Below are 25010 nucleotides of genomic sequence, written 5' to 3'. Positions count from 1 at the left end.
GTGCTCAAATTATAGCAAATGGACTACGAGGTGACATTATATCTTAGAGAGGGTTTTAATTCCTTTGAAGTTAAGCTTTCTGATGGTCAGTTAAATTATTTTAATTGTATCTTACTTATTTTAAACTTAAATCAAGACTGTTTTCCAACTACTGGAACTTAAAAATTCTGCAGAAGCTGGGCAACTGCAAGCACTGTGAATGTAAATTTTATCTGTTGACTACATTCAGCAGAAGAAACAATCAAGAATGCACTGAACATCAAATACTGTGATGAAGACAGAAATTACCAGCAACCAATTATAAAGATATGGAGCAGCAGAAGGTACAGTGTGTTACATACATTATGGGGCTGCCAGAATAGGCTACTTAGGGATGTACAATAATAATTTAGATTGTTGATCATAATAATCTCATGCTGGTCATAAGTGTCTGGCTGTTATTTTATGTTTCCCCAGCCCGTTTGCTGAAACTGTTTGCTGGGTTTTGTACTTCTTTATAGTTTGCAAATTGTTCGAGGCGAAGTGAATTTTGCTGTTTGTTTGCACAGTACCAGCTCTCAAGAAGGGGATGGGAAGTTCCGTGATCTCCTTCACTGAAAATAATTAAAAAATCCCTAATGGAAACAGTAAAAATTCTTCTCTAGGAAAAACAAACTTAGCTGAACTCTAGCTAAATTAACTGATATCCCTCATGATCCACCATTTTTCATGATGGATTATGCGGAAGCTTTATGAAGTTCAAAAATAGCACCGTGTTCCTCCCTCCTCCTCCTCCTTGTCACAGGGTCATGCTGGCTATCAGAAGATTGATCTGCCGCAAGCAGAACTTCCCCACTACAATGAACATAATCCTCCAGTTCACTGGTTTAAGTGAGTCTTGAAGGATTACTTTTCAGTGTAATGAGGGGTTAGATGCTTCCCAAGATAGCTAGACAGCCTTCATGGGTTTTTAAGATGAGTCAGTACATGAGAAGTTGCAAAGTGCCATAGCTTTTACTTAGGTATTTTTCCATTTTCTCACAAAAAGGCCAGGTGCTCTGAGACATTCACCTTCCTGGGAGCAAGTTTCTCATGCAGACCCCAGAGAAAAAAGTTCTTGAGGTGCAGATGTTTCTCTTGTTTGTTCGGGTTTTTTTCCAAATAGCTTCATTTTGTCTTTTTATTACCAAAAAAAAAAAAAAATCCATTTTCAAACATTCCCTGTGATTGCCAGGGCAACAAAACATACCAAGGTAAGATCACTTTATTTGCAAGGTTTTCATACAGTGGAGAAGTTGCAGCCCACAAACTCACATCTATGGCATAACCATGCATCCCGGTGGCCTGGCACACTGTTGCCATCCCTTCCTGTTTGAACAATAAGAGGACTCAGTCCCTAGCAGGCTTCAGAAGATTTTCCAGAGTCCAAAATCACATGCAAATAAGTCCTACCTGGTTTCCTTGCTTTCATGGACTCCTTGGCCAGTCACTGCCTCCTGTGGCACACATCCTGATGAAGTGGCTCGTGAGTCATGGAAGTGGGAAAGCAACTGCCCAAATGCTCAATAGCTGTATTTTCCGACACAGGAATGCCCCAATCCTGCCCCCTGTAATGCAAGTAGCAGTTACTGCTCCTGGAGAAGTTGAGGACAAGCAGCCACAAAAAGCAATTCCCCCATCCCCACCTACAGTCCCCCAGCAGAAAAGCTCCTGAAGGGAATGGAGAAGGTCACAGCTGAACAGCAGCAGCATCCTATTTCCCACTTCAGGCAACCATCTCTTTGCCCAAAGAAAACAGGCATTGGTTAAACAAAGCAACACCTTTCTTGTAGAATATTGGCTGTTTCTGCTGTCCCCCTTGCATATGACCAAAGAGTCCAACAGAGACAGTATTTTAACCAGAAGCTTGATGTGAGCCATTCTGGGGTTTGAAGATTTCAGTATTTCAGATTTTTCTTTTTGTTGTTTGTAGGAAAAAAAGTAGTTAATAGCTGATTAGCTGGTGGCTTCTCCTGCAAGACCTGACCCACAGGGACAAGCACTCCTAATATCTACTTGAGATTATTAAGTAATTTCTAGCCTCACTAAAAATTGGACACATTTCTGTGGAATTTACTTGCAGGTTTTTTGAGACATTTTGAGAAAATCCATGGGAGTATGGCTGATTTCTCCCAATACACACAGGAATCGATGTTAAATTAGCTAACAAAGCTGCTTGGATTGGAAAACAAATTAATCCACCCAGTCTTTTATAAAATGCCCACAAGAAACAGAAAAATAAAAGCTTTTCTACATTTTACTTCTGTGAAGAGAGAATGAAACATTCTTGTCTCCAGAGATCTTCCAGTTCCCACTCCCATCCTTCGAGTTTTATCTTCCCTCCCCAAATTCAGATTCTGAGGAGCAAAATTAACTGTTTTTATGAGAAGAGGTGATAATGGCAAGAGAGGATACTGTCGATCAAGGACCAAGTCCCTGGCCACATGAACATCCAGGACAAAATGCTCAGCGCAACCAGACAGGCTGTCCAGAGGCTGCTGGGGAGGAGTGCCCTGCACGAGGTTCCCCCACGGCGTTGATGCTTCCAGCAGAGCAGGCATCTGTAGGTCTGATAATCGATGGCAATCTAATCAATACAACGATGGGGGGGGGGGTCTATTCTGTTGTTCATCTCAGACAAAAATAGAAGCCTAAAATCAGATGTTTCTCTCCAGTGACTTGGACCTCTTGCTCACACGAAAGTATCTGCATTTAGCAAAATGAATCCCACCCTTTCTTAAGGCTGTTTGCATTTCTTGAGTTGCTCAGGAGGGAACTCTCTTTCCTTTCTCTCGCACCGTAACTGCCCAAGAGGAGGTTGGGTGCTCAAACTTCGTTTTGCAAGAGCAGTCCTCCCGAGGATGAGTGCTGGGGGCAGTGATTGCCGGGGCGAAAGGAGGAAGAAGCTGCTTGTGTTCAAGTTGAGAGGTTCTAGCGAAGTCCAACAGAGACACAGAGGCTTAAGAAATTCCCCTCAGGGGAAATGCTAGGCTGTATTTTGTCTGCAAAAAAGACCACAGCTGTACATCATGGATGTGCCCAACAATGGAATCTAACCAGCAAAGTTCATCCACATCTGCTATCTTTTAAGAAAGGGGCAAAAGTATATTTGATGCAGCGTTCAGCTATTTGCGCTTTGGAAATCCAGCTCCCAGGGAGTTTTTCTCTCATTCTGTTTTATTAGTTTTCACTGTCTCCCAAGATCTGTGCAGTTCGGCTCCATGGTAACTCAGGAACTTGCTTAGTCACCTTACATATTGATGTATACAAGGAAAGCACGGTACTAATACACTGTTTGAGCATCTCTAAGATATATTTAAAATATCTAAGACGTGTGGCAGAGGAGGATTTATAGAGGATACAGAATAGTGCTGCCTTGCCTTAAGGTCGTAGTGATTGTTTCTTGGGAAATCTTTCCAAGTCACTCCTGGCTTTGCAACAACTAAAGTCATGCTAAACTTCTGTCCACACTGTTAAGCAACATTTGTTCTCCCTGCCCTCCAGAGATTACAATTTAAAAATACAAGGCGATTAAAAAGGGGAAGAAAAACAGAGGAAAAAGGACCTGTCCTACAGTAACTAGCTGTGTCTAGGCTTACTAGCTGGGTGCTGCTGTCATAGCCCAGGATATGAGCCCTGTAGTCCTCATTCTTTGCTTGTCTGCAGCACACCATGACTCTGCTCAGCCTGCCAGGCTTTTTTTTACAAATGACAGAAATGCATGACGGGTTGGTGCATGTCTGTGTTTTGCTCTGACGTGTATCCATACTCAGAAGGACTTCAGGCAACAGGAAACATAGAAAAGCCATAACAACTCTCACACAGACCTGAAGTCAGATCCCTGGTTCCCACACTTTCCAGCCACCAGCTGGCTAGCCCCGTACATCACATAAACTGATCAGTTACTTTGAATGTGTGTTGATTTTTATAATATATGATGGGGTCCAGACAATAAAATGTTTAGTACAAGCTGCAGTTCTGGAAGTGCTGTGGGGATTCATCAGTTAATGCCACAAGGACCTGGCGTGGAACATCTAAAGCCTTAGCAGCGTTCTGCTCCTTCTCACTGTTGTTAGCTTTGAATATCCTTTGGATTACTTTTTTAAATACCTCAGAGAAGATGACAAAAAAAGTGGAAAAGACTGCCAGAAAAAAAAAATGTTTTTCCCACATGTTTTGGGAGAGGAATAAAGCTGCGTGTTACCCTTCTAATATTTGCATTGAGCAGGCAAATTTTCAAAGAGCAGGAGAGGGATCAGCTTCTGCTATTTCAGCTGCAGCCAGTGACCTGCGTGGTGCTAGGAGAAGATGAGATACTTGTCCAAACACAATGGCAAGAAGCTAAAAACCTGTAACAACATGTTCTGAGATCCTCTGGCCTGCTTACTTTTTCAAATGACAGTTCTACTTTGAAAAGCCCACCTTTGAAAATTGCTAATGAGTAACCAGTGATATCAAAACTCAGTACCTGTTGGGCCAGTGAGCTTTTCAACTACTGCCATTTGGATTTTAATGACCTTCTGATGTGTATCAATGCAAAGCAACTCATACCACAACGGATCTGCTTTAACTGTTGCCGTTTAACTTACAGGATAAGCCATTACAGAAACACATCTCTTCAAGGCAGCTGGCAAAACAGATGAGGTGAAGTACCTAATGTCAAAACAGAGAGAATAAACACTGAAGAGCTTCTCAGGCCTGTGAAGGCATTTTCATTGAATGTACTTACATCTGCCTTTGAGCACAAAACCTCTTCCAATAGTGCTAAAGGGTCAGCAATGTGTCAGGGGGCAAAAAAAAGACCATTGCAGCTGGCTACACTATTGAACATGTCAGAGTAAATGCAGGATCCTGACTCCCTCCACTAGCAAAGGTCAGGCAAGCACAGGCATCAGTCACTGGCTTCAGATCTGGAGGTGAAGGTCTTTGCTTGGTAGTTTCACAGAGTTCCCAGCTAGTCTTCGTCGTCCTCCTGCTCTGGCAGTCTTTCCATCTGAAAGACGCTGCTGTACAACATCAGGGTTACTTTAGGTGAGTTTTAGTTGGTGGTATGCAACTTTCTGGGTGGTCTATGTTAATCTGTAACCCTATCAGCTAATTTCCAAAGTTGAAACAAAGCCAAATGCAGAAAAAGTGAAAATGGTTGTCTTCTATCCATGTTTTAAAGTCTGTATGGACCTCTAAGACGAAGCTCCTTATTGTTATTGCTATTACTATTGTTATTATATTTTTCATTTTGAAGTGCCAAAAGATAAGACAAGAACTAGTTCAAAATTAGTTCAATTAAAAGGAGGGAAATTCACCTAAGTATATATGATATATAATTATACAACATGTATAACTATACCTACTACTACTGAAAATAAATCTACATGGTCAGGATCCAGATCCAGCCTATGTAGATAAAACTGATGAAAGAAAAGGTACTTTACTTCTGGAGACATCTGTTGTCTGCTACTAAGTAGGGAACTAATCTCTAATTAGATAGATCTTACATAAAATGTTTGGCATTATTTGAAGCATCTTGCATTCTGCATCTTGTTTTAGCTACCTGACTCATCAATATTTTGCTTTTGTAGCCAAGGAGAGCCATACTATGCTAAGGCAAAAATAAACAGTCATCTGATCTGTAAGTAAATAATAATATAGTAACGGTAGTGACCCATTATTTAAGGTTCCAGAACAATTTTTTATTTAAAGCTCATTTCATTAGAATGCTTCAGCACATTTTTCTCTACACTGCTCCTTGGTTAGTTCCCAGTCAGAGGAAAATATTTGGAAGTTGCAGGTTTTAAGAGGAACTGCTTTTTCAGAACACAAAATCAGCAATTTGTAACCTTTCATACTGAAAGTTTTGCCCATTCATTGTCCAAAATAGACAAAATTGAACAGAAGTTTTCTCACTGGCCAAGCTGACAATGAAGACATGGAATATTTTTTGTCAAGAGCCCTGGGGAGGATTTGTTACTAAAGTGATCTCTGCACTCAGTATAACCCCATGAGAACTTTAGGGAAAGGGTACGAATACATCACCTGTCCTATTTCTAGTTCTATCATACTTTGATGGCTGGAGATACATTATATATGTCTGGGGACTTATATTAATCAAATTTACATAGAAGTCCCCTATCTCTGCCCTTGTATCTATCTAATGCAAAGTGAAGACCTCAGCCTCTAAAGATCATCCTGAAATCCACCTCTAGCCTATCTCCTTTTATGAATATTCTTGGCAGATGTTGGCAATGAATATACTCAAGCAATCGTTTAAATTCTGCTGCTTTCTCAGGAAGGGAATTTGTTATAAATTATATTTGGTAGCCTCTACTAATTCATTCATTCTCCTTCAAATGCCAGCTGTAGCCTGATCCCATATGTGTGTTCATGTAAAAAACTTTCCCTTTAAGCATTGAGAGTCCAAGACTCAGCAGTAAAAATACTTGAATTGTTGATTTTATTTTCTAAAGAAAATTACATTGAAAACTGCACATTCCCATGCAATGTTTCCACCTTGATTAAATTTCCACTGGAAAAAAAATCCATTTTCTGCTCTCTATTTATGGAAGCATCAGTCCATCTTCCTGAGGTTTCTTCACAGTTCAGATGAGGGCAGTCTGCACTTTGCACCAATCAGCTGTTTACTGCCTTAAAAAAAATTGGGCTTCTATATAACGAGTCACGGGCATGGGAGATTCAAAGCTCAGTTCCTGGGTCCCAACTAAGAAAGCACTTAAATTATGCTTAACTTAATTGTTAAAGTATATTTAAATGCTTCTCTGGGTTGGAGTTGTTTTCAGTTTATACCACAACTTAACATTTAATGGACAGTAAGTTTCAGTGCAAGTACCATCATGCAAAAAGCAAATGCACATACTCTGGAGTGACATTTCATGTGACAGCTAGTTAGGAACTTCAGCTGATGGATGGTGAGCATGTACGGACACGGGGGTAAAACTAAGGGTGTTGTAGACTTTGCACTCCCTGCTTCCTGGATTTTTAGTACTCGTTTCACCTTTATTAAACAGCCCCATTGTTTTGAAGAACAATAAATTCTTGCAATTAAATCTGCTTTACAGTTATCTTGTTTGGGAAGTTCTTTATGGATCACAGTCTTTTCTGAAATTACGCTGTGCAAATATTATTACTTGTGAGATTAAATTATGCTTAGTGAGTAAACCAAATATATGTGCAATAAATAGACGACCTTCGCTGAGCAACTTATTTCTGCATACATTTGGACATATCCATTAATCTGGCGTTCTGCTGGCACTGAACCATAATTTCACCACCTCAATAGCACAGTGAGGAGCAAACAAGAACATAGTCCCTGGGTTTTAGTGCAGATTGTACAGAGTAGCATTTAACTACAAGGCCACAGCATCAGATCGTGGCCCTGGCAAAGACTGGAAGGTCCTACTCTTGAAATTAATGACTGACTGCCAATGCTGAGATTTTTCTTTACGATGACTTTTTCAGAGTTTGTTTCTCCTGTTTCAAGTGGAATATTAAGGAGATAGTATTTCCGCCAGTATTGGCTCAAAAAATTATGAACATTTCCTTCAAGTTTCTACCTCTGTATTTTATCCTGTACTCATTCCACCTACCTTGAGATACCTAACTGAGATGTCTACTTCAGAAACCTCACCACCCAAGGTATATCATCTGCCATTCAAAACTCATTGTAGTCACCAGCTCTCCTCTTTGGTCACAGAGAAGTGTTTTTCAGCGTGAGACCTGCAGACCCAGAGGCAGATATGAATTAGTTCTTGACAGGGTTTTGCAAGGTAACCAAGAAAAACAATTCCCTAGTCTGTGGGATGAAATTCACTGTAGAAGGATTCCACCTTACGCTGGCAAGTTGAAAGGAACTGTAAATCAAAAAAGACCGAGGAAGACTTTGTCCACTCTTAGCCACTTCCATGGCTAAACCTAAGCGTTTGGTCCTGGCTTTGTTGTGTAATTAGCCAATTCTGAACACTCTGAGGAGCAAAAGACTTCAGCAGTCCTTGGGCATCTTTGTAAAGCTGTCCACATTTTTAAGCAGACTATGAAATATCTTCTAAGCAAACTCCTCACCACAGTTCATTACACCCAATTGTTTAGAAATATCCATGTGGTTATCATCTCATAAGCACAGTATAACAGGTAGTAAAAATCATGAAAACTTACATTTTGCCTCTGCTGAATTCCTAAAATTACCTAATTACAAAGCTAGTCACAAAATGAAGAGGGAGAAAGTTGAGGAAAACTACAATAAACTCCAAAGTCAGCATTGACAAAGACAAGGTTGCAGGTGTCAGATTAGATAATGTTCCTTGTGATTGCATACCACAATGTGGCTTCATTAAAAATACAAACAAATTTAAGCCTGAGGTTATGAAATTGACCTTAATTTGTCTTCCTAATGACATCTAAAAATTTCAAAAGATGTTGGCAGAGAAAGAAGCTAAAGACAATGCTGTAAAGAAGTTCTATTTTTTGTACAACATAATCAAAATTGAAATAAGCCTTAGGTTGAAAATTAGAAATATGATCTGACCTCTAATTAATTGGGTAAAGTTAGATAATTAGGTAAAAATTAATTCATGTTACCTTGAGCTTGAACGAAAAAAAATGTAAGTGGAGAAAAGCAATTTACCTGCTGTGCTCAGCTGAATTCATGTTGCTTATGTGTTCAAAGGTACCTATGTTTTTTTACATGAGCCATGTCTTTAAAGGGAAGTCTATACTTCTAAGTAAAAGATAACCAAAGATCCAGTGTAATCACTGGCCTTCTGATCATTCATACTAGTTAACTCTTAGGTCATTGCCTTGCAAGCTCTGTTTTGGACTGTTTCAGTCAGATAATTCCAACACAGATCTGCTACTAAGGGACTAGCTCTAAGCATTATAAATTCAGCCTATTCCACATAACTCAGCTGTAGTGCCCCCTTAGTTTTCTTTTACTGAGCCATACAGACATAGCCTGGGTAACTTGCTTTTACGGTCTCAACCTTGCTGCCCTGCCCTCAGTTTTTTTAGTATAGCACCCACACACACTACACCTCTGCTATAGTTATTTTTTAAGGACACATCAAAGGGTTTTCTTTAAAAAGTGATCAGAACTTAAGCATGAAGGCTTTGCTAATACAGTCGTACCAGTAAAGATCATACAGCATAGGAATGCTGTTACACTCTTAGCATGGGTATGAATTTTGAAGGTACGGTTAATTTTGCTTGGGAAAGTAGAACCACAGGAAAGCTTAAAGTGGTTTTGTCTTGCTTTGTTTTGCTTTGTTTTAATCAAGTTAAGCTACAATAGCAAGATTCAGGGTTTGCGGCATAAATGGTGGGATTTCTTCAGCTCATTTCCATCGGTGGCACCATGCCACCCTTTTGCCATTGTGGTTTTGAAAGCTAAAACTTTTCTCTCTGACACCTAGGAAGCTGGCTTCTGTCTTAGGCAAATTCCACACATCTGAATACAAAGATCATCCTAGTATAGTTTTAGATATGAGACTTCATTATTAAACATTACCAAGGTATTTTATCTCTGTCTGACAAACAAAGAATATTGGAAAAGATAAACTGGAGTATCTGAGCTGCAGAAGGGCCTAAAAGGTTCATTAGATCAACAGGAATTTGACTCCTAACCCCAAAAGATAATAGCAAATTGCTTGTGCTGGCATGTCAGCTGGATTTTTTTTCCAGATTTCTCTACAGATTAAGAAAAAAAGACTTGGGAACAGGGATTCCTAAAACAAACTGAACAAAGATTTATGTCTATTTGCAGAAATATTAGTTCTCAGTGGATATGTCTGCATTCAATATTTTCTATATTATTACATGGTTTCACTGTTGCCAGAGTCTGTTCAGCTACTCTAAATATTTTTTTGCTTAAGGATATATTTTATTTCTGTTGGTGGGAAAATCTGAGCCTTGTAACTTTCTGGGCTACAAATTCATAAGTGACAGTCAGACATGAACAGAATTTCTCTCTTCAGCACGCTCGATAAACAGAAACATGGAAACGGTATCTTAAGTGTAAGCAGGGAATACTGATGTTAAAGTGTTGTTTCAAAAACTGCCAGGAAGAAACAATGGAATTCATAGGTATCCAACAAAGAAAAATGAGAAAAAAGAATGAATAAATCTGTTTTCAGCCAGCAAACATGACACACATTAAAAGGCCAGCAAAACCAAGCTCATGAAATAGGATTCCTCTAGATGGAACTCTTGAATTTTAAAGATGACAGTCGTGTAACAAAAGCATCGAAACTTAGGAAATTATTCTCTTCCTCCACTGATTATTTCTCCTACTGAAACACCTCCTTAGAGAAAAATGGGCTTATCTCACCTACTCACCCCACGGCGTGATGAGACACAGCTCTTCTGTGCAGAAGACTTGAATTTAAAGGACTTGAATAATGTGGTAAAATAAATAAAATGATGACTACGATAGAGGTTTTGACAGGTGCAGAGAGCTATCTCTCTGTGTAGTTCCTTTTAGAGTAGGATTAAAGCTGCTAATCAAGGATTTTAGATTTGACTCAGCTCTTGCCATTGAACTTTCTACTAACACTTGCAAACCTGCCTAGACTAGAAACAGGATTATTTTTATTTTTTTTAATAATCTTTTAATTATTCTGTAAGTGAAACCATTATATAAAAATACGTGGGAAGTTAATGGGCAACAGAAAAATCAAATCCACTTAAATAGAACAGAATCTTTGTAAAATATTATGAGGTACTGACTCAACCATAGAAGAATATGGCATAGCAATTTTGTCAACAGCATCAGAACAGTTCTGCAATAATCTTTAAAGACAAGTCTGATATCTTTTAAAACTAATCACTAAAAACATATTGGAGAAAAAGAAAAGAAGTATATATCTACAGACCTAAGTGGTATCCTTCAGCTTCAGAAAAACACAAAGACGCCAGCAGTAACACCTAGCCACCACAAATATATTCAATGAGAACACAAAAGCAGATGAGGCAGAAGTGCTAAAATGACAAAGAGCTTTGCAGGATAATACATCTCAACCGAAGCACTTGCAAGGTAAAATATAATAATATGAGGCAGCTGCTCCTAAAGCCTCTGCACTTGCTCTGAGGAACCAGGTATCAGCTGGATGTCAGGGCCCCTGAACCCCCCATCAACGCTGCAACAAAAGGAACTGCCATAACCAAGATCTCTGCACTTCAGCACGTGTGGAAATAATAGAGACACATCAGAAATACAATGTGATAACAGGTAGCGAGTGTTGACTTCTGCCGGTGACTGTGCAGTTTTTATTCTTTGCATTTTTAGCTTCGCGTCTTGACTACTGAAAACCACTTTTCTTGGGGCTATCTTTGAAACATATAGAGAAATCTTGTCTGGCAGAAAACATAATGTGCCTGACCTACTGTGGTACACATAAGCGTGCACTGTACTCTCTCATAGCTATCTGTTTGCTTCTGGCTGTTATTAGAGGTACCAGTTACCCTCCCAAACTCCTACTACATATGTAACACATTTATCTTCAGAAGTTCGTTTTTCTCATTGAATCTCTCACAGCAGCAGCAATGCTTTGCTTCCCTGTTTCTGGGAAGTCCTAGGACTGCATCAGGAGATGCCAGTATCCCGATATCCTCCGCGGTCCCGGAGCTGCCTTTCCCCTCGCACCGCTCCAAAGAAGATCCCAGCTTCTGCAGTCAGCGAAACATACAGCTCAGATGTAACTCAAAAATTAAAAATACATGTGCAAAATCATTTAAAAGACACCCCTACACAACACATGCAGCGATACCGCCCCAGCCCAGAGACAGCCCAAAACGTGGTCCCTGAGAGGAGTAAATTGCCACGTGTAGGATTATCGCCTCAGTGCCTAACAAAAAAAAACTGCACGCGGGAGAAAATGACGCAGCAGACCCAAAATATATTAACTGATCTATTTCTACTTCTGACATGAATGGTAGGGAGGACCAAAGCCAGCTGTGTCTCTCTGAGGTGCAACAAAGGCTTCTGTTACTACTGCCAGAGGAAAAGGTCCCTGCCCACAGGTCCCATTTTGTGCCCTGGCACAGCAACTGGTCCCAGCTCTGGTACAAGCTGAGCCAGAGTGTGGGGTGGGCCCTGGATGGCACTGGTCCGGCCCTGGGTGCTTAGCGGGTGCTCCTGAGCCCACGGGTGCCAAACCAACAAGTACCGTGCAAAGTCTGCAATTGCCTGCTACCCCGACGCGCAGCAGCGGATGACAAGGGTGGTAGTTTTTCAGAAGACATTTTGTAATTGCAACTGTGTGTTTCATATACAGCAGCCAGATGCTTGGGGGGAGGGAGGGGGAAGAGCTATAAATCTATAAATAAGTAATGGAGTGTTGGGCTATGAAACTCATAGATTACCATAGGAGAAATTCTCTCAGCGGCTGCATTAACGCCAGGACAGCTTTCAGCTGTTTATCACTTTGAAACGGCTCCTGCCTCTCGCCACAAAGGCTGTGCGGGGCTTGCCTGGCCTCCTGTGTGCTTTTCTCGTGTTCACCTCTGGCCGTAAAGAATTAATTCATTACTGACATCGTACAATCAGTATCTCGGGCTCCACTGATGCCCACTTAAATAATATGACTCTGCCTCATGTAACACTAACCTCTCTGGTCTCAGAGTGCGGCTTGGTCCTCACTGCCTGTCTGAGAAGTCTGGGGGGAACAAGAGGCACAATCAGCCACCTATTTCTGCTCTCACACTGTGAGCCCACGCTTGACATCAGAGACCCCAAGGTCACGGCAATATCCCAGGCACTTGAGACAGGTCTGGGAGAGGATTTATTGGTCTCGGAGATTGCCATGAGCCACTCCGGGTTGTCAGGCAAGGACCGATTCAGACCTGCAGAAGCCCTTCCACGTACTGCTTTTTCAAGGAGGTGCTGGTACCACATGTCCTGGAGAGCTGCCACCATGACCTGCAGCCACCCAGCAGAGCCACGTCTGAAGTGGTGGCCGTCTTCCCAAAGCTGCCTCCCCCACGGCCCAGGGCACTGCTGAGATTGCTGGCATCCCTGGGGCAGCTGCTCAAGGGATGGGCAGCTCCAAGCCTTTTTCCAACCCCTCTCTTGCAGGGACAATGCGTGTTTCGCCTTGCCCAGCTGCCCAGCTTGACACAAGACCTTCCCCCAGGTTCCCCCGCCGAGGGCAGACCCCAAGCGCAGCACGGGGTACAGGGTCTTGCACAGCCCACGGAGGTACCTCGCTGTCCAGCACCTCAATCCTACGGCTCCTCTCCATCTACATTTACCCTGTCCCTTATCCGTTTTATAGTGCTTCTCCAAGTGATTATCATCTTCCATCATGGAAATATCATACGCTTTGTAGTTAGTCACTTTATTCCTCTGCCAAGGATGCTCTCAAGCTCCTGTCACTAGAAGCACCCTGTGTTCTCTTCATGCCATAGATCTTGAAATGCAGTAGTTATACATTACTTAGGCTGCACATATTTTTTCCTAAAATAACACAGGCATCTCTATAGACCTTCACTAGGCCTTTGATGCACTCCAGGCATCTTGCTTTTCAGTCTATCATTCAGTAGCACAACTTAAATAATTGGGTCTTAGTACTTTCTAAGTCTTCACAATTTTTTTGACTCCTAACAGGGTGAGTGGTCAGGTGTGATACAGAGCTCAGAGGAAGCTGGAAGAAAAGAGAATAGATGAGTATGCTAGGAATTAAGCTAGTTCTTGTTTGCCTCTGTAGTGGTGTGTAAGGCCTACAGAGGAGAAAATCATAGATAGTACCATTCCGAAAAGAAGTGAAGAAGGTGAATGAATGGAAAATAATGTAAAAGTCAAAGCCCACAAAACGTGTGGAGCTCCTGAAGCAGCCTTTCATTCCCCTCAAAACAGTAGGTAAAATCCCTGGAGGTTCCTGTCTCAAGCAGACCAGCAGGGAAGTCCACAGCTGTGGCCCGGGTGAGACAAACCCTGTTCCAGCTGCTTCACTGGGTACTGCCTGATCTCGGACAGAAGCATCCTGGAAGGATGCATGAGGTGCCCAGACATGAGTTCTTGAGACATCCGTGCTGTCCAGGCGGAGCACTCCCCATTTTCAACCACGGTCCTGAAATCCCAGTTGCCCGCAGCGCGTGCGTGTTATACTTTGCATCTAGCCTGTTCTATGGAGCGAGTTAATTCTCTAGACAGGGAACTTTGAATACAGATGAGAGGCTGGAGCTGGTGGGGACTGACTCCTCAGAGAACATGCATGCCAAATGGGATGCCTTTTGCCTGCTCCGGTTCTGCAGGAGTACTCCAGCAAGGCCCTCATCTTGCTGCAGTCCCCCACACCCACGCGCTGTGCCCACAGGTACTGCGGCTTGACACGAAAGTGTGGTAACAGCAGGCTGCAAACCAACCTTCTCACTTGCTTCTGGATTTTCTGCCTACACACGGCACACGCACAGTGTTTGAGATCAACGTCTGGAGGAGACAGGGACCTACTTCTCTGTGGGTACCACATTTATAGGCAGGGATTTGTGGGTGGGAAACACTGTTCTGAAAAAATACAGGTATCCTGGACTTGTGGTATGAGCTTTGCTAGGGCCCAGGAGTACCTTCCCCTCGGGCAATAGAGCCCTGGCATATCAGGGAGGAATATACCTTGTGATGCAACTGTTGTCACCATTTTGAAATACCTTTCCACTGCTACCAGAGCACAGGTGGCTTGGAGTTAAATGTTTATTAATCAAAGAGAAGAAAATCAATACATATCTTTTTAATGCAGTCATCATTTGAAGTGTTATAACCTAAAGAGACAAATCAAAACACTGAAGAGGAAAAACACAGAATATCTATTAAAAAAGACCCAGGGTCTGAAATAGGATGTACTGGTTGTAAACATATTCCATCATTTAGCTGCACCACTGTCTACAAGGAAGCAGCCATGGGATATGCTCCTTACGTAGTAAATTCCAGGGAAACATTTCTGCAGTATCGAGGCATGCAGGCTAGCAGTAAGGCCAGCTGGCCAGACCTGCCCTGCAATCACCTCTCGCGTGATCCCACTGAAATTAGTAGGGTTGAACAGGCTTACAAATCAGGAGAGCAAGATGCCCACTTCTAGGTGTCGAAGTTGCAAACTAAATCTGATGATCACAGCCAGAAATGTGTAAGAGTTTGGTTAAAACGTTACAGAGAAGACTAGAGATGGTGTTGCAGAGGTTCATGCTGATTACTCCAGAAGCCCAGAGCACTTCTGTTTAGGTAGACCATTTTTCCCCAGGTTAAACCATTGGAACTGCAAGCAGAGTTTGGAACAAGGGATCCAGCTTTGCCCGTGACTGGCAGATAACTGAAGTCAGGAAGTTTTTTGCTGAAGTCAGAATGGTTGGGAAAGGGGAGCTGGGTGAGGCCATAGGATGGCTCTTTGAGCAAAGTGTGACGTACAGTAACACCTGAAGTGGAAAATGCTCCATACTAAAAAAAAATAAGACAGAATGACTCTAGAGGCAGACTCTTGTTTTATTAGGTGTAAATCAGATGTGATATTAAATCCATATGGTAAAGGTTAACATGTAAGAAGTATTGCATACTGATCGCAGCACTTTAGAATTGGCCCCTTTTTCATTAGCATTTTATTGGCTTCACAATAGGCAGCAACACTGATACAGTATGCCTAAGAATTAACTGCAACAGTAAATGATAATACAAGTTTTAAAAAGATAATAATGCCTTCCTTACACTTGTGATGATAACAAACAGCAGAGATATAACAAATAGCAGCACCAAACAAGGAAAAATTAACATAGAAGAAAGAAACTAGGCAGATCTACCAATAAAATCATAAAGCTGATAGTAAAATGATCCAGCAGCAGGGGAAAAAGCAAAATCAATAGCAAAAAACATATTAATTACTACCTTCTCCATTCCGTTGCATCTATGTCAGACTCCAGTGTTGGAAAAGCAGGAAAGCTTGTGGCACCAGGGCTCCAGTCTCTGAAACTCATCTTTCTATGACTGAGCAATTGTCCCCGAAGGCCACTAAATTAAATAGAGGGAGACAGAGACGGTAACATTTTTTTCCCAAGGACGTAAGAGGATTGTAAGATTAGACATCTCCCTGGCACTGCTCTCGATGGAACTGTAACACACTGCTTCCCCCTTATCTCCACATATGAACATCCCAAACTCTGCAAAATACCTCCCCAATGGGCAAACCGGACCTGGCGGTGACCCTGCACGCTGACGGGAGGGGGCTGGGGTAGGCAGGAGGTGGGCTTCGAACCCCCCTCAGCCCCTTCGAGGTCGGTGCTTCCCGTGGTAGGGATCAGCGGTCAGTCCCCAGTTCTGGGAATCACCCCACTGCTCGATCCCTGGGCTCACACAGGGATATCTACGCTGATTCGGGGAGAGCACGGCGACGGTTGGCATTCGGCAGATAGCCGAGCTGAGGATTCACACTGCAGCGTAACGGTGAACTCTATTTTGTTCTTTGCGCCTCTGCCAGCAATTGCAGGCAGACTTTTATCTTTTTACCTCTTGCCTGCTGCTGAACACTGCTGTTTTCATAAAACTGCCTGTTACAGCCCAAGCTCTTTCCCGAGCCGAAATAGCTAGGTCAGACCCCATTGTTGCACACGTAAAGCTTGGAGAAAGTCTCCATTTACACTGCTTTCTACTCATCAGCACTGAATTTCACCTGCTGTTTTACTACATGGTCATTCAGTGTCGCGAAATCCTTCTGCAACTCTCCAGACAGCTTTCATTTGCACTGCCCGCGGTAACTTAGTGCCATCAGCCAGAGATGAAGTTATTTTGGCAAGTTATCTGAAATGTCTTCTCCCCACAAAAAAATCATTCTGTCAAATAAACAATCCTTCTTCTGTGAGCACACCACTCCAATTAATGGAGGTTAATTGTCTATAACAAACAACCATTCAATGTATTCATTACACTAATGACATTTCCTTTTTAGAGGATTTATTAGTTCAAAAATACAGTTTTGTTCACTTGGCTTTTAACTGCAGCAAGGAAACATGCTTGAATTTGGGGAAGTCTTTCATTCCAAGAGAAACTAACAAACTGCTTTTTAAAGAAAGTGGATATTTATCCACTACTTGACACTTAGATCTCCCTGAGCAAAAGATCAAAAGAACTGCTTTCAAATACGTGCATTTACTAGGTGGTTAGTAATATAAATATGTGTGATACTGCAGTTGCACCCACTTGTTACATTGACCATAAAGATTTTTTAAAGCATAATTGACCCTAAGAAAGCAATCTGCCTTCCCATGTCACCAGCAGGTTGCCACCATAGAGTTAAAATTACCTAGTTTTTAACAGCAATGTGCTGGAAAGCCAGTGGTAAGTAACAGTTAAGATACTTTCAATTCTCTTATTTTAAAGTTTTCACAGTTAAAATAATTTGGCTGATTAAACATTGTCCATTAAAATTAAAAGGCAGATATCACCAGAGACAATGACACTGGGCTGGGTTTGGCACTGCTGCTGCCAGACCGCTACATCTTGTTAATTTACTGTTAGGCTGTGTATTGCTGTTCTGCTCTCCCTTCATACCCATGTTTTCAATGTAACTATACCCCAGATAAGAATCTAGTGTTTTAATGATTAATAAAGGGATATTCAAACTATTCCATGAGAAAAAAAATATATATTTTGGTACACAGATATGAGCAAGCCCTTAAAGAAGGAAAGAAAATACATTGACTGTGATCTTTGTGGCATATTTCTAAGCCCATCTACAGCACTTTCACGTCCTGTGAGTATTTGTGCATCTCTCATTTTGCTTGCACAAATGTTTGTGCTGATCCCTCTTCATTGACGTGTGCAACATACTCAGCTGCTATCATAAACAAGGCTCCATCAGGCCAGGTGTTCTGCAAAGATCTATAAAGACATTTTATACCAAGAAATTTGAAACTAAGAAATTTCAAAAGTGACCACAGTGGTACCAACTTTAAGTCTTATGCACATGGCTTTGTGGTATTTACCTGCCACTCATTTAGATTGCATTTGCCCTCACATCTGGGTCAAACTCCACCTTGAAGGTAAGGTTCTCCGGTGAGGTTGTCCACGTGTGTGTGGACATGTAGTCATCACTAAGATCTGTAAAAGCTACATGATGTCTTATGTGGGAAGTGCTCTGCAGTACTTACAGCAATTGCGATATGATGATAAAAGAAGGCATTTATAGCATGGTGAATATGAAGAGAGAGGAATGGGAAAGATAATGAGAAGCCCTACCAAAAGGACAGATTAAAAGCCTTAGGTACTCCACTATGCCAACAAGCCAATTCATTCGGCGTCACTTCCACAGGGCCAGTTTCAATTATCTTTTCCAAATAATATGTGGTCAGCTTTCAAGAAGGGCTTGGCTGTGGGGACTGAAAAATAGCACGGGCCACAGGGCAAAAAATGGTGCGTGAATGTTTATAAGAGCATCTACTTAAAAGTAAAAACTCACTTTCATTGTATGTGTAGGTTCATTTCTCACTTCAGCTGTGTGTGAAAAAAAGATCATTAAGAGCACGGGCGTGAGTTATGAAAATATTTGACTGCAACTAATAAGATGCTAAAGTGAATGAGATGTGATGGGAAACACATCTCTTGGCATGGATTCCACCACTGCTCCATTTGGACTGAAGAAAGCAAATACCAGCTTCAACTCAGTTGTTTTACTCCAGCAAAAACCGCTGTGGCCTTATTCGTCCCATTGAATTTGCTGTCTCTTCATGTCTTACATATAGCTCCTCTTCCATGAATGGAGAGAAGAGCCAGATGCCCCCTGTCAATCAAATGATACCATGGTATTTTTACCGAAGATAAGTTGCAATATACTGATCGAGGCCATTTTGATGCAGAATTAGCTTTAAATATAATCCAATTCTCTCAGCAACCCCTCCCTAATGGCTCCCAACTAGTCACATCCACAGCCAGCAAAACAAATATGAAACATTACTGCATCAGAACTCATATTAACAGATTACATCCTCAGGGACTGCTGCCACTCTGGGTAGTTTCTCAAAGCCAGCATTTCCAAACCAAAATTTTATACTGTGCCTTGGATATGTGATATTTTCTGGGTGAATGAGGTTAGGAACATTTTATTAATGCCATTTAAACAGCAAGAGTAGAAAAGGCATAAGAAGTTCCAAAAATGAAACATTTAGTAAGAGTAAATAAAAAGAAAAAAGTGCAAAAGAAAAAGAATCCTCAATCTATCTCACTTGATTAGGTGATACTTCTTTAATCAGCAAATTGCAATCTTGTTTCAGACTGAAGATTGTTGCTGTGAAGAGTGTAAGAATAAACTAAATCATCTAGCACTTATTTAAAATGCTGCAACACCAGCAGGCTTATTGTAATATAATAGAGTAGTAGAGCAATTACACTGTGAGATTAATATTTATAGAACATAATCAGGTTTTCCTTATTTAAAATATTATTCAATAATTTGTGCTCCTTAAAAGCATCTTCAAAGTCAATGTGAGGTTTGAAATAAGTCTTTACGGAAAGGTATTGAAACCCTGGCAGGAACCCGGAACGACGTTCACTGCCCCTCAGAGATCACCTGTGGTGTGGTCCCTGCAAGTCTTGCGCTTCGGGAGCGAGCATCTCCCTCCCTGATCTGAAGGAATGAACGCAAGGGAGATTAGAGGATGGGTTATAAAATGGCATGAAGTAGGTGCTGTGAAAGGGATTTGCAACATTGCCTGGGACAATGGCCATTCTGTAGCAAGAAACACAAGAAACCAACAGGGATCAGAGACGGAACCTCACCAGGAGGAGGGAGAGGAGGGTATTTTTCCACAAGCAATCAAAAATACTGTGATACTGACATACCAGCAAGCCATGTAAAGCCAGAGCCTCAGAAAATTAAGTGTGAACCTCCAGGATGGCCAGCCAGTGACATGAGGACACAGACCTCCAGGTTTCTTTCTTCCAGGACCATACCCTCTCTTGAGCAGGAGCTGTCAATCACCCCGTGCTCATACTGCACAAAGCCCAAGCACGACCAGTCTGGGCAAAGGTCTCTGTGGGTTATTGCAACAAAAATTGTGTGCAATAATGACCACTATTTCTGGAATATAGTTAAAACTAGCATCGGAGCACTTAAACCATTTACTTCAAATGTGAGAAAGATATATGCCGTGATTTCCTTACCTGAGTCGGAGCAACAACAGTGCCAGATTAGAGAAAGAGAGATGGAGGTAACAAATCCCTTACACCCACAGCACAGGGGATCAATGTCTCTTTCCTTCAAGAGGAACTGACAGTATTTTAAGGTGCTAATTGTTAGTACTGCCAATTCTGAGCTCAACGTCTTCTGCTGTAATGAGCCCTGCTTCAAATTGCAAAATGCAAGCACATTTTATAACAGGGTGTGGGAGTGTTGTTAATTGCTTAGCTGCACTCTTCAGGAAAGTATTTCTTACATCTGAGTGTGTGTAACTCCTGATCATATTCTTTGCCCTGTAATTCCCACTTCTTTTTACCTTATAGTAAATACCCAAAGTGCTTTATAAACTTTGCATCTAAGGTAACCAACCAAGATATGATTTTGCTGTATAAGCAAGTGGGACAGTCCTGCAGTTTCCCTGTCTTCAAGGTCTGTCCTGCTTATAGACAGGACAAAACCATCACCTGGTTCTGGAGTGCTCAGCATCTAGTTTCTCTGGTATTCATAGAGATTTCCAGACCCCACTCCTGTGACGTCTCAGTCTCACTCAGCACCCAAATGTGCTTGGTGCTGCCCAGTGAAACCCGGGTTCAACCCCGCACTCCCCTCAGATTAGCCTGAGGAAAAATCCCACACGTCTCCTCTCTGGAAGTGGCCCATGACAGCAGTGGAGGAGAAGACAGCTCAACCAAGCATCTTCACAGGGAATAATGATAGGTTACAGCAGACACACAAACGGAGAAAATAGAATACTTGAGATTAAACTAATTAAATTCATTGCTGATACAGCTTCTGGCTTCAGCAAACTTGAGTTTTTACATCTCACCAAACACACAGCTCCCTGGCCTCCTTTCTTTGTCTTCAAATTGTAAGAAAGCCAAATTTTTTGTTTGCTTGTACCATCTGATCAGCTTCCTGGCAATGGCTGTCAGCAGTGGACTTCTCTTGATGTCATGTCACTAATGGGGACAACTTGCAAAGTATCAGTGTAATACAGAGCAACAAATGTTTCAGATTTCATTTTAGAAAGCACTGAATAGAATATAGCGTCCACCGCATAATTCCCCTGTACAGTCTCTGTTAACTGCTCAGAGGTGCTCAGTACTTCAGAAATCCTTGAAATCAAAGGCCATTTCCCTCTTGTGACTTGCTCCAGACAAGCCCAGGCTGATTGGGGTTGCTGGTGGAACTGAAAACAGTTTTGCCCTCTGCCTTTTTTAAAATAGCAGCCAACGATGTCAATCCAGCTTTGTTTGTGACACAAGTAAAAGCTACAACCTGGCCACTTCCATTGTTTGTTTTTTAATTTCCCTCCATCAAACAGTACTTTATTTCCTCCACCTTCATATCTTGCCTGGCAACCCAGTGATTCACAAATGTATCTTTTTCATATCTTTAGCAAAGATATTTTAATAAAAATATTAGCTTGACTTAGGCGAACAATACCAAAGTGTACTTCCAATTGTAAGTCTGAATTGAAAAACAGAAATTTGCTTTGATATTCACAGTGCTTTTGGTCCTTGTAAACATTCATAGAAAGGATTTTTTCCCTACAAAGGCAACCAATACGTTTGCAAGTTCATGCGAAGGCACTGGCACTTTTATAAACAACAACAAGATAGTCATCTAATTACAGGACAAAATAAATGGCAGGGGACTTAAGTGGCTATTCCAGCATTGGAAGTAATAAAGTACAAATGGATGACAATATGAATATTACCACATACAGGTGAATAAAAGTGTGACTTGTACACAATATTGACTCTGCCGATATATTAATCCATATCTCACGTGTATTATTGTTTTGATTATTTAAATAAACAGCTGGATTTCTCCATCTTCAGTGACTAATTTGAAAAGAGAAGATTCCTATTCCTACATCATAGGTAGATAGAGAGGAAACAGTCATTCTGTTTTCAGACCAGGGACCAATCTGTGCCAGATCACTCAACATTTCCTACTATCATAGAATCATAGAATATCTCAAGTTGGAAGGGACCCATAAGGATCATTGAGTCCAAATCCCTTGCAGAACTCCTTGCAGGACTATGTAAAACTAAACCATATGACTAAAAGCATTGTCCAGACGCTCCTTGAACTCTGACGGGCTTGGTTCCATGACCACTTCCCTGGGGACCCTGTTCCAGTGACCGACCACCCTCTCGGTGAAGAACCTTCTCCTAATGTCCAATCTGAACGTCCTGAGACATATTTAGTCCCATATATCTCTCAGTTTTCTTTTTAACTTTGAGATTTAATTCTTTCCTTCTCTTTTTTTTTTTTTCCTGTCTGAAATAATTAGGCATGTTTTGCCTGTGAACCTGGAGGGTGCATCAGCTGGAGCATATTTGTTCAGCAGTTCAACTGGAAAAGTGCATTCTTGAACGTAGACCCATTCCAGAAAGTCAGTTCCTGGTGCCATGTCGAAGGTAGGGAAAACACTTGATGGTTTGTGACTTGCATCTTGAAGAGAGAACGCCCACAGTGCCCAACACTTTTGCACGAGTAAGAAAGATGTACCAGGCTGCAGACCCTGGAAGGGCCTAAATTTTATTTCTTCACTTGAGGTGCATGAAGTGGGCAAGAAAAACAAAGCACTGCAGGGAAGTGCTGCTGCAGTCTGCTCACGGTGGCTGTCCTCTCTTTCTTCCCCCCATTGCCACAGCTCAGCGATGAGTTGGCTGCTTAAACAATGCGGAAGATGGGACTGATTTGTGAAATTCTTTTCCTGTGTATGAAATGCTTTGTATGCAGCCTTTTTGACAGGTAGAAGCTCCTGTGCACTCCATGGCTTCCTCTTCTCCTTTATTTAGGAATTCTTGATTTTAACAGGAGAATATTGACTATTGCAACTATGAGAAAGGTTATGTGGTGTCAGTCTCAGATATCATGTAGCAGGAACTTGTACAGAAAAGACTGCAGGCAAATTAATGCACACTGTCAATCTAAAATCACTGTTATCAGGCATTTACAGCCCGTATCTAAATTATATTAATTTTTGACTGTCCATACTGCCAGCCTGACAGATGACTGGTTCATGTAATTGTTGTGTTTTCTTCTCATTAAAAGATACTTGCAAAAGCATCTTTAAGCAAATATACAAGTCGCACGACAAGAAAACGGTGTTTTTCTAGCAACCTTTGCTCTGCACATTTCTGGCAGGTTTTTTCACCACAATCCACATCAATAATGCAACAGCAACCAAAAGGCCATGTAGGCATTTAATCTGAGAGTGCTGAGGGCACACAGCTACCGGCTGAATGCTCTGCAAACACTCTCCATCATATGCTTCCACTCCAGGGAGTTGCCATTGGAGACTCCTCAAAGTCTAAGTTAGATTCATTTTAAAATACAGCACTTTTTGACACTAAATAAAACAAACTTGTAGCTTTATTGAATTATATGAAGTGCTGCAGAAAAAAAGAAGAAAAATTATGCCTTTAAACTGTAGTGTCTTATCTGAAAACAGCTACCAGGAGCAGACTAAAACTTCCAAGTGATGGCATGTAAAAGTACCCTTTGTCCAATTTATAACTTGTATATATCTACATAAATGTATACATCATCTTTCTTACTGCACCCAACAGAGCTACATAACACTGATGCCAGCAGGAGAGAAGGAGCAACAAGAGACAGCATGAAGAAAGGGAGCAGGGCTACAAAATGAAGAGAGCAAAGGAGAGACAGACTCCATATCTACTCTCATCCAAGGAGAATGGAGCAATACAAATTATTTTTTCCAGTGGTGTCTTCCAGACACAGCTGAAGGTGCTTTGTTTGACTTTGCCCTATGCTTTGAGATTGTTCACTTACTTAGACCAACACACAAATACGGAAAGCAATTATTTTTGTGAAGCGTGCTTCAAATAGTGAAATATTATTTGCTATAACTCGTATCCCATTATATGCACAGTGCCAAAGTGCAATTAATCACATGCAAAGATTATAAACTTTATAGTTGTCAACATTTAAAATCTATATTAATGCTTTTGCAGGTAATTAATATATGGAAGGCATTCCTCCAGTTAAGGAAAGAGAACACCTAAGGAATGGTATGGTAATCTTATCTTCTCTCAAAGGCAAAACTGTAAAGATTTTAGTGGTGACACTGTCTCTGTAATAAATGTAGGCTGCCTGAGCTAAACACATGAGAATATATATATAGCATGAACTTTTAAAGAAAAGTTAGCTTGTTGCCCAAAGAAAAATAAGAGGTTTTTCTCCCTTTTCTTGCTTCTTCTGGTCCTTTCTGACTCCTGAATGCCAGGAAGTAGAAAAAGCAATTAATATTCAAAATTACTGTCATTACATAGCAAATAATATAATATATATTCCCCCTGACACCAAATCTTAGATAAGAATTCAGTCCACGAAAGGACCTTACTGGAAATGTTATTGTGCAACTGCAAAGACAGAGACGCAACCCTTGGTTTTGCTTCTAAGTCCCAGGGGCAGAAATAGAAATAGAAACTCCAGGGGCAGCAGGGACAGGACAGCTCGGAGGGTGAGGAACTGGGCTGCCTTCGCCTCTTCCCTCTTGCAGCGTCGCAGTCATCTGCTCCTGCTGTTATCCTAAGGATGTGTCTATTGCCACTGGAAGGTCTTTGGCATAGCACGGTTTGAAAAAAACCACTGCGGTTTCCCAGAGGGAAAAGATACTGAGAGTAATGAAGTGAAAGGATAGTCCTTTCTACCCATGTATATATATCCTTATATTTTATCTGCAGTATTTCTAGAACACCTAAGAACTTAGTCTTTGCATGTTCCTTGAAAAAAGAAGTATACATAAACATATGGCAAACGCGTTCCTGGAAAGAAAGATAGCTACTAATAAATGAGCTC

General features: G+C 41.3%; 1 long non-coding RNA gene across 2 annotated transcripts in view; it reads right to left on the bottom strand.

The window, feature by feature from the left end:
- LOC138685639 (uncharacterized) overlaps positions 1–25010 on the bottom strand; it is a 77238-nt gene that overhangs the window by 25461 nt on the left and 26767 nt on the right. The window contains exons 1-3 of one of the 2 annotated variants that reach the window (XR_011324964.1): positions 15887–23427; positions 7620–7749; positions 1432–1586 (exon numbers count right to left, since the gene is read on the bottom strand). This is a non-coding gene — a long non-coding RNA (uncharacterized lncRNA). Of the gene's footprint in view, positions 1–1431; positions 1587–7619; positions 7750–14581; positions 15446–15886; positions 23428–25010 lie in introns of those variants that run through there. The other variant, XR_011324963.1, reaches the window with a different exon arrangement.

The sequence above is a fragment of the Haliaeetus albicilla genome, chromosome 6 (genome assembly GCF_947461875.1).
Source record: "Haliaeetus albicilla chromosome 6, bHalAlb1.1, whole genome shotgun sequence".
NCBI classification, from domain to species: Eukaryota; Metazoa; Chordata; class Aves; order Accipitriformes; family Accipitridae; genus Haliaeetus; species Haliaeetus albicilla.
The sequence above is the reverse complement of the archived record's forward strand: the minus strand, read 5'-3'. Positions and strand labels throughout refer to the sequence as shown.